Genomic DNA, 8,383 nt, shown 5'->3' with positions numbered 1-8,383 from the left:
CGTGCACTTAAATTTTGGGACACGTTTAAGAACAACCCGGTGTCAAAATTAATCCGGAGTCCGCCACTGCAGCTTGCCTCATTATCCGAGTCAGGTTTTGGAACGTACAGCCCCATAATCCAATTCAAGTTTATTACTTCTGCCACAATGCAATGTGTCTTGCGAGCAATTGACAACGCTGAACCCTCTAAGAAGGTATACAGTATGGCGCACAGCAACGCCTCAAATAAATACCTCTCCCTGTGTGCTCCGTGTATTACGGCAACAAACATCAATTCACCACTTTCGTGTTAGCCTAGACCCACAAGGAATTAAGCTTTTGTCGTCAACATCCCCGCTAATTATCGTGAACCGAAGCATCCAGCACGGAAAGCTTCGCTTAAATCAATTCCCACAGTGCATCAGATCTGCATAACTTTTTTCCAACAATTCATTTCAGTAACTTGCCTTGTAATCACCAACATGTGCTATGTAGAGAGAGCCCTAGGATATAAAAAGTCTGTACAGCTTTTGAATTTTAAAGTGTATTGAGCACACATAGCTGACAACGTTATTACGTAGAATTTTGAATCAATGGTGTGCTGACAGCTCAGGTATATATGTGGGAAAGGAGCCCAGTCAGCCTTATCCAGTTTTGACTCCACTGCTATCTGTAAAAAGAAAATAAGACCTTCAGTTTTCGCAAGAATCGAAACGTCTTCTACGATTTTCAGTATTGCACAAAGGTATATATGTTTATTCAATGTGTTCGGAGCGCTCGTCTATACAAATTTATTTTTTGCCGAGCGATGCAATCACAACAATGACACGCATGACCTAATGTCGTCCCCATCTTGCATTTGAGACTATTTCAATCGCGTTAGGAGGCGTGTCAATAGTACCTATGCTCTTCATTGCATGTACCTTCTTGTGTGTCTACATGATTGCAGTCACTGCTGCCATTGATTTAGAGCATCGATGCGATTGTTGTCGATGTGATGCTGGAGGTCTCGCCATGCGTCTTCCATTCAGGCTCGCTCACTTCATATCTATGCACCGATTTGTAACCATGTTTCTGTACCCGCGTATGAACACGCTCACGATATTTATGGTGCGCGTTGGTGGACCATATATGTATACTTACAAGTTTGTCATGGGAATCTTCATACTACTTATCAAAAAAGCGCTCGACATAGAAATTGGTGAGATATCTTGAAATCGCCAATGTCGAGCGCTATTTTGATAAGTAGAACGAAGATTCCCATGACAAACTTGTAAGTAACATGGTGTTTTTCTGTGGGTGCGACTGCGCACAAGCACGAAGAGAATGATCTTTCAACAAGATAATGAGCGCAATTGTGCCTTCGAATACGAGATATACGTAAGGAGCAGTTATAATAAGTTTGGTCGGCGGTCATCTAATAAGGGGCCGGTGCTTGTTTATGCGCGCAATAATGCATGTGGCATTAAAGTTTCGAGGAGCGCTCGAGCAGACGATGCAAATTCTGGAACGTGGTGTCTACTTGCTTATCTACTCTCTTATTTTTATCCCAGCATGCACTGTAATTTGCTGTTCTTTCCAGAAATAAGTATGATGTCCACCAAAGTGGCAATTTCAAGATATCTCACTAATTTCTCTCTCCTGCATTGTTCGAACTTCTTTTATGTCACATGTGCCACAGTATCATGCTTTTCTGTAGGCCTCCACAGCATTCTAAATATCACTTGTTAATGGAATATCCATATTTCTGAAAATCGCTATATTTTGGCGTTGTGCAAGCGGTGGAGACCCGCAAACTAAATATTTGTTTAAACATAGTCGAATTATTTTGTTTTAACACCATCGATTAAGAACGCTCAGATGTGTACCACAGTGTATTTATATATCTGCAGGTGAGTCAGCTCCATACTTACCACATGTACAAAGGCACATAGCAGAGCTAGATTTCGTTTTGAAGCCGACGCCAGTCTCACACGCATTCCTTCCCACTGGAGGGCATGGATCATTGGGCGGCACTGCAAGAATAGGGTCGATTGTTTTAGAACGACAAGAGCGCATTTCGTAACCACCATATCCGACTACAAATCGCAGATTCGTCGCCTCAGAATGAACTGCAAAGATGAACTTCTGTTAATTCAAACTTCTGCGAAACATCATTTATAATAGGTAGTTGTATGCGATTGTTCGCCTTATATTTCACGTGCCAAAATTTGGAATGCCGCCTGTAATTGGTCACATTTCGACAGAAATTTTTATCTTAAGTTTACCTTCATGCTCTGTCTCCTTAAGGTAGCGCTTTAAAGTACTCCCGAGAAATTACACAGCTAGAAGAGAATTTAGCACAAACGATATAAGTACATTGTAGTGGCCAGTTTTTCTGTAGAATCATTGTACATGTACATATGTACAGTTTTTTGAAACAAATTTTCCCAAAACAAGTCCACATACGCCTTCGTGGTAAGACAGAGGGTTCTACACGTATTCATATATTCAAATAACGTCTTTAGTGATTATTTATTTCAATAAATGTTACACCAGAATCAATACTTTTGTCACACAAGAAGCAGCATATCTTGAACGAACCTGCTAAGTGTGCGTTCCCGCTAAAATAAATTGTACTAGGCACCCTCTGCCAATGGCACGGACCATGTCATGGCCGCCTTTGTACAAGCATTGAAGGGCGTTTGGGAGCATGTCTAATTCTGCTGAACAGTGTGAGTCATCAGAAATTCAGTTGTATAGCTGTAAAATGATCGATGGTCAACGCCAGCTCCTGCGAACACTTTAGCAGGATTAAGCAGAGCGCTTTATTCATATTTCGGCTGTTTTGTGTTACTTTTTGTGCCACCGAAAACTCGGCCCATGAGTGTACAAGTAAACCCTAAATAGATGCTGATTTTCCAGAAGGTGCATCTTATTAAAGGTGTTTCTTTTTCTAACTGTCCGGTAGCTCAATGTTACCATTTTATATTTCGGCATACTTCTACCTTCTATGTTGCGGTAACCATTGTCTTTATTTGCAATGTGTTCTGCAGGTCATTGCAATTAGAAACATGTATGAAAGGCTTCCATTAGAGTTACGTAGCTATTTCACTAGGAAAAGTCATGTGGCTGAAATTAGGAGCGTCCATCAGCTAAGAGCGAAATCGACGCTTCAGTTTTCGGCCCTGTAGCAGCCACTCTAATTTTGCTTCTACAAGAAAGGCTGCGGTACCACGTGTTATGCTTAACTTCAAGAACTTGCGCTGAGGTGCCTTTCATTACCCTTCGTTTGTTTAAAATGGCAAGTTCAGCATTTATTTTTCATATTTATGATAAAATTCGCAGTCTGTTGACTTTATGCAGGAATGGGTTTGTTTGAGCTAACGCAACATTTAGGTGCCAGATCATGAAAAGAAATCTTTCAAACCAACTGGTTGTGATCTCACACATTAGATGCTCTGGAGATCTGAAGAGCAACTTATTGTTGCCCTTGGGAGGTGTAAAATCAGTGTTCCCTACCTGAAGAAACAGCTGAAGATAAGGATAACGAAAAGCAAGACATGAGAACAGCATGAGCATAGATGAACCCCGTGGCATCATCTTGTTGCTATTATTTGAAAAGGCAATCATGACGTCATGTTCTGATGCCGGTTCACAGCAAACGTACATACAACTCTCAATCTGATCTTCAAGGCTGACTAAGCGCGAATGCTGGCACTATTTTTTATTAGCGGCTTCAATGCTGTTTTTTTCTTATGTTTCGATTAACTTGAAGTGAGGGCTAGCAAGTGGCGAAAAGTTATTGGTCATTCTAAGATGATATTGAAGATATTTTTTCAAGGCAGTTTTGTTAGCATCACGCAATCAAGTATTCATGTTTTAGGTTAGTCCAATGTAAATTTTCGCCCTTCTGCCCTTCTATAGTGCAGTAATACGGCACGTAGAAAAATGTGAAATAATTTTATCTTCCGATTGTCTTACAACATCAAGCAGTCGTTATAATAGCTCATTACACCTACACCACTGAAATAAAACGCGGTTGAGGTCGTTTGTCGAACTCACAATACCTTATTTACCACGGAGATGTTCTCTACTTGGTTCCAACGAAGATCAGCCCCATGTACGTACGTCACGGAATCACCACCACTTAAATGTGCGATATCGCAATGCTTTTTTTCACACCTTCCTCACCATTGTATATGTAGGCCCTCAAACGCTAGAAGTGTCGTTATAAAAGGCATTGTGCTCTTCATGGCGTATATTTGTTGGAGTGATTATATTCATCTATGATTCCTTTCTTCAGCTTCCAATTTTGTAGAAAACACGGCAGCTTGGACAGCCATAAGTTTTTTATAAAATTGGTAGTGTATAAAGTTTCTCGCGGCCCAACCCAGTCAGCGCTTACGGACAACGGCATTCCTAACGCGTTCCTGGTGTGTTTTGAAGGTTAACCCGACAACCATCACCAATCGCTGGCGCCGGTGGGTTTCATGTCGTTTAAGTGTGTCTGGTAAGTGTGTCTGGTTTAAGTGTGTCTGGTTGAACACTCGGAGGCGCGCGGGCGTGAAGTGACCGGAGCTTTTAACCACAGAGTTTCGCTACATATACATCCTCAAGATTGCGTCGTATATAGTTGCGACGTCTGGTAGCCTCCGAATTTCTGTTTACGTTGTGCAGCAGCGCAAGACCTCGCGTAATGACCATCACTGCTATTTCTTCACCCTTCAACGGTCAAACTATATATGAGAAAGTGCTGTGTGCACTTATTTACTTGTACAAGTGAATAAGCGCCAATGCGCTCAATGACTAAATTAAGAGCGAGAACTACTGGGACCCACGCTAAGACACAAGAAAAGACAGGACACGGCGCTTGTGCCTTAGATCGTGTCTCGGTACTTCGCGCTCATTTTCTCACCCAGTTTTCACTTTTGATCAATGATCTTAATGTTACCTACAATACACGGATCACTTCCGTGTTATGAACAAGTTCTGGAAAGAGGGATTAACAACTTTTTCACGGGACCTCATCGAAAGATCAAGCCGCAGATGCGTTTTGAATAGATCTATAGTTTGATATAGCCTATCAGCCTGTGAGTTCTAGATATTCATCCGTCATTTTCGCGGTAAATAACATCAGCAGCGGAGAGCACTAACTCTCGCCAGCAAATACAGTTTAATCAGTTACCAATGCGTGGCCCTGTATATTTGATTGGTTTACAGTGGATGTTTACGATGACACATTGTATCTAACACACCGGAAAAGGCACCTTGCCGTGTTAACCGTCATAGCGTTGCGAAAATGAACACCAAATGATGTTGACGTTGTTTGCTAGATTAGCATATCTTACTACGTCATTGAGAACGCAGGATATAAATCAGTCGTCATTGTTGCTCAGCAGAATCTCAACAAACCTGATTACATTTGATGCGCGATTGCCAAGCACTCCTCAAGATACAGAGAAATACACGGGGCTCTTTCAGAGAGTCTAACGGTTTCATTTTTAGAAATTGGGTGCTGTATATATTACCCTACTTTTTCAGTGTTGTGTACATCGGGCGAACCGGAAAGTGCGCTTAAAAGAGGCTAAATGAACACAAAAACTCACTCGAACGCATGTACCATCATTTGCCGCATCCCAGGTGCACCCGCAGCTCTGTTTCAACAATATCTCGAAGTGTTACCCTAACCATGAAGCCAAGAAAGCCCATAACATTTTACCACTCAAAATAGAATTTGCCAGCGCAGGCGTCGTTTGCCCTCCTACATGGAAAATAAACAATATTAGCTCAGCCATACCACAGGATGAAACGCTGTCGTGGCGTGATTGTAGCCGGTGTTATTAGTCTCGGTTTCAACTTATCGATATATTTTTTTCAGAAATTTTCCCAGTTTTGAGGCGTTAACGTCTAAACATTCCGATATGAAGCTGCATTTTGTGTATGTCTAATGTCTCTCGCTTCCTAAACTTCACCCGTTAAAACGTTGTCTTCGTTTCTACGTATTGTATACGTTTTTTTAACAGGGTTTTTAATGCGTGAAGCACGCAGAAAAAGGCGCGATAAGACATAAGAGGGAGAGGGAGATACAAGAGTACAGAAGTTAAAAATGGCGACATGACGGTTGTTTTATATATTTTATATGTGCTGGATTTTCACATAGTTTCACGCGATCGACGAGTGAACAGAGATTTGGGTGAATTCGTTTGTCGAGAGGTATAACGAATGCAGCTATAAAATTTAAAGGCTGCCAACTCAAGCATGGATATCCTGTCGAGCTCCCTGTGCACAAAACGCCAATTGAGCTCCTGGACCTCGTCAAGGATCGATCTTCTGTGTAGCCTGAGGAGCTTGTCAAACGAGGTTCGGCGAAGATGAATGTGCATTGGCCCTGTATAACCTGCTTGTATTCGAATGACCGTTGGGGCGGGCGGCGTCATATAAAAAGAACGATTCTCCAAGCCATAGCGATGCAACAACCGCAGTTTTTGCAAGAGAATGCAATGGCGGAAGCTGTGCTGTCTGCTTTACGCCACAAGAGAAAGAATGCTCTTGAAACCTTACAACCAAAAATTTTTTGACGGGTCGTATGACAACCCAGAACGGCGGATCACTTTTCATGAGGCGACACCTTATTAAAATGGGTGGCTGTCTTACAAAGACTTGGTCTTCAACACGCGACAATTCCTCAGTGGTGCAGCGAGAAAATTGCATGAGTTGCATTTCTCAGAGCATAATTGCAAAACTTGGTACATGTGGAAACCTAGCATCTTTTTTTACATTCCGAAAAATAAAATACTATATGGGAGTAAATGAGCGCTTTGTTAGAGTACTTAGAAATAGATCTTGATCCACATTCTGCGGGCTATCTAAGTTTGTATCCATGTAATTACAGGAGCATTGTTACAATATTTCACGCCCTTTTTGAGAGACATATATCTATCTATCTATCTATCCATCTATCTACCTATCTGTCTGTCTGGCAATCTGTACCTCTCTGTATATATATATATATATATATATATATATATATATATATATATATATATAATATATATATATACATCCGTTTTTCTCGCCAACCTGCGTTATGGTGAATTAACAGTGTTCACTGTGTGGTCAGACCAGACCAGTAGGTGGGCGTAGCTCTACAGTGATTCAAAAGGTGCTTTAAACTTAACCTGCCGTGGGAACAATGAAGCCGGCGTCCCAGTTTCCTCAAGGACAGCAACCCCCTCCCCTTTACTAGGAAAGCCACCAATCAACGGATATGCACCGTTATGCAGTGAACCTCTCGCCAACTTGGGTTACCGTGCATGTGCCACTGGATTTGTGGCAATTGAGGAAACAGTTCTAAGTGTGCTATATTGATTCAATGCTAAATGCGTTCCCGTTGACAGCCATCGGGATACGGGTTCTGGCGAAAGTTTTCTAGCAATCCAGCCAGGAAGTTCATGTCACGAAATCCTTACCGCAGTCGCAGAAGCAAGCCATCCATCCAGGGCTAGTAAAGCAAAGAGCTTTTTTTCCTTTTGGACATGTTGGTTTGCAACTCGGGATCACTAAATTCAGAAATAATAACAATAAAAAATGACTGTAATTGATTAAGCAGCAAATATTTATGTGCGATCAGTTTATTATTCTAAAAGACCTGGATAATATATATATTTTGTCTAAAATAAAACATTTCTTTAACAACTTTGTGCGAACGCAAATTAAAGGCGTAATTCTTGTTCGATGAACGCATCATTAGATATTCTTTCGTTCCGAAGCTACATGCTCTTTGGAAAGATAATGATGCTTATAAAATTGGTGAAGACATTGTGACGCTTCCAGTCAGTCAATATAGTGCAATTTAGGAAAAAGCCGCGCTTGTTTAGTTTACGAAATTTTTTATCGCACATGGGCCACTATAAACCTCAATGGTGACCATTTCACGTGACATCATAATGTGTATCTAGAATGTCTCTCCCTGGTGTAGTTTACTAGGAACACTACAGCAGAACTGATAGTTGGGCGAGTTGGTAAGTGTTCATGGTGAAACTTGTAGCGCATACAATAGACAAGGACGCCGAGAAGGTGGACACGTGATCGCTCACGCACATCTGTTACTCACAACACTAGAATAAATAGGTAAGCTCAAGTACAGCCGCAGGAAGGAAGAAGAAGATGCCGGAGTGTGTGGTCGCATTCGCTTCGGCTGTTGTTCTTCCAATGTTTTCGTGGCGCTTTTTCGCGACTTCATGAGAATCTTTGTGCAGAGTGGCTTTGTGAATTTGCAAGGACTCCGTGGATGCATTCCAGGACGCTGTCACTGTTTATCTCCACAGTGAAAAGTAGTTTGACCAAAACCAGTTTGTCAAAACCAGTTTGACCAAAAGCAGTTTGACTAAAGGGCCTCACTGGCCCTAAAGAAGCGAGCCT

At 41.6% G+C, this 8,383-nt stretch overlaps 1 long non-coding RNA gene across 1 annotated transcript; it reads right to left on the bottom strand.

Annotated features, from left to right (window-relative positions):
• Nucleotides 1-282: 282 nt before the first annotated feature.
• LOC142587097 (uncharacterized) lies at nucleotides 283-7,523 on the bottom strand. Its single transcript, XR_012829356.1, has 3 exons — nucleotides 7,432-7,523; nucleotides 1,894-1,995; nucleotides 283-650 (listed from the first exon to the last, which is right to left on the bottom strand). It is a non-coding gene; the product is annotated as an uncharacterized LOC142587097 (long non-coding RNA).
• Nucleotides 7,524-8,383: the final 860 nt, after the last annotated feature.

This window comes from Dermacentor variabilis, chromosome 7, assembly GCF_050947875.1.
Source record: "Dermacentor variabilis isolate Ectoservices chromosome 7, ASM5094787v1, whole genome shotgun sequence".
Lineage (NCBI taxonomy): Eukaryota > Metazoa > Arthropoda > Arachnida > Ixodida > Ixodidae > Dermacentor > Dermacentor variabilis.
Note: the sequence above shows the minus strand (reverse complement) of the source record. Positions and strands in the feature narration are given on the sequence as shown.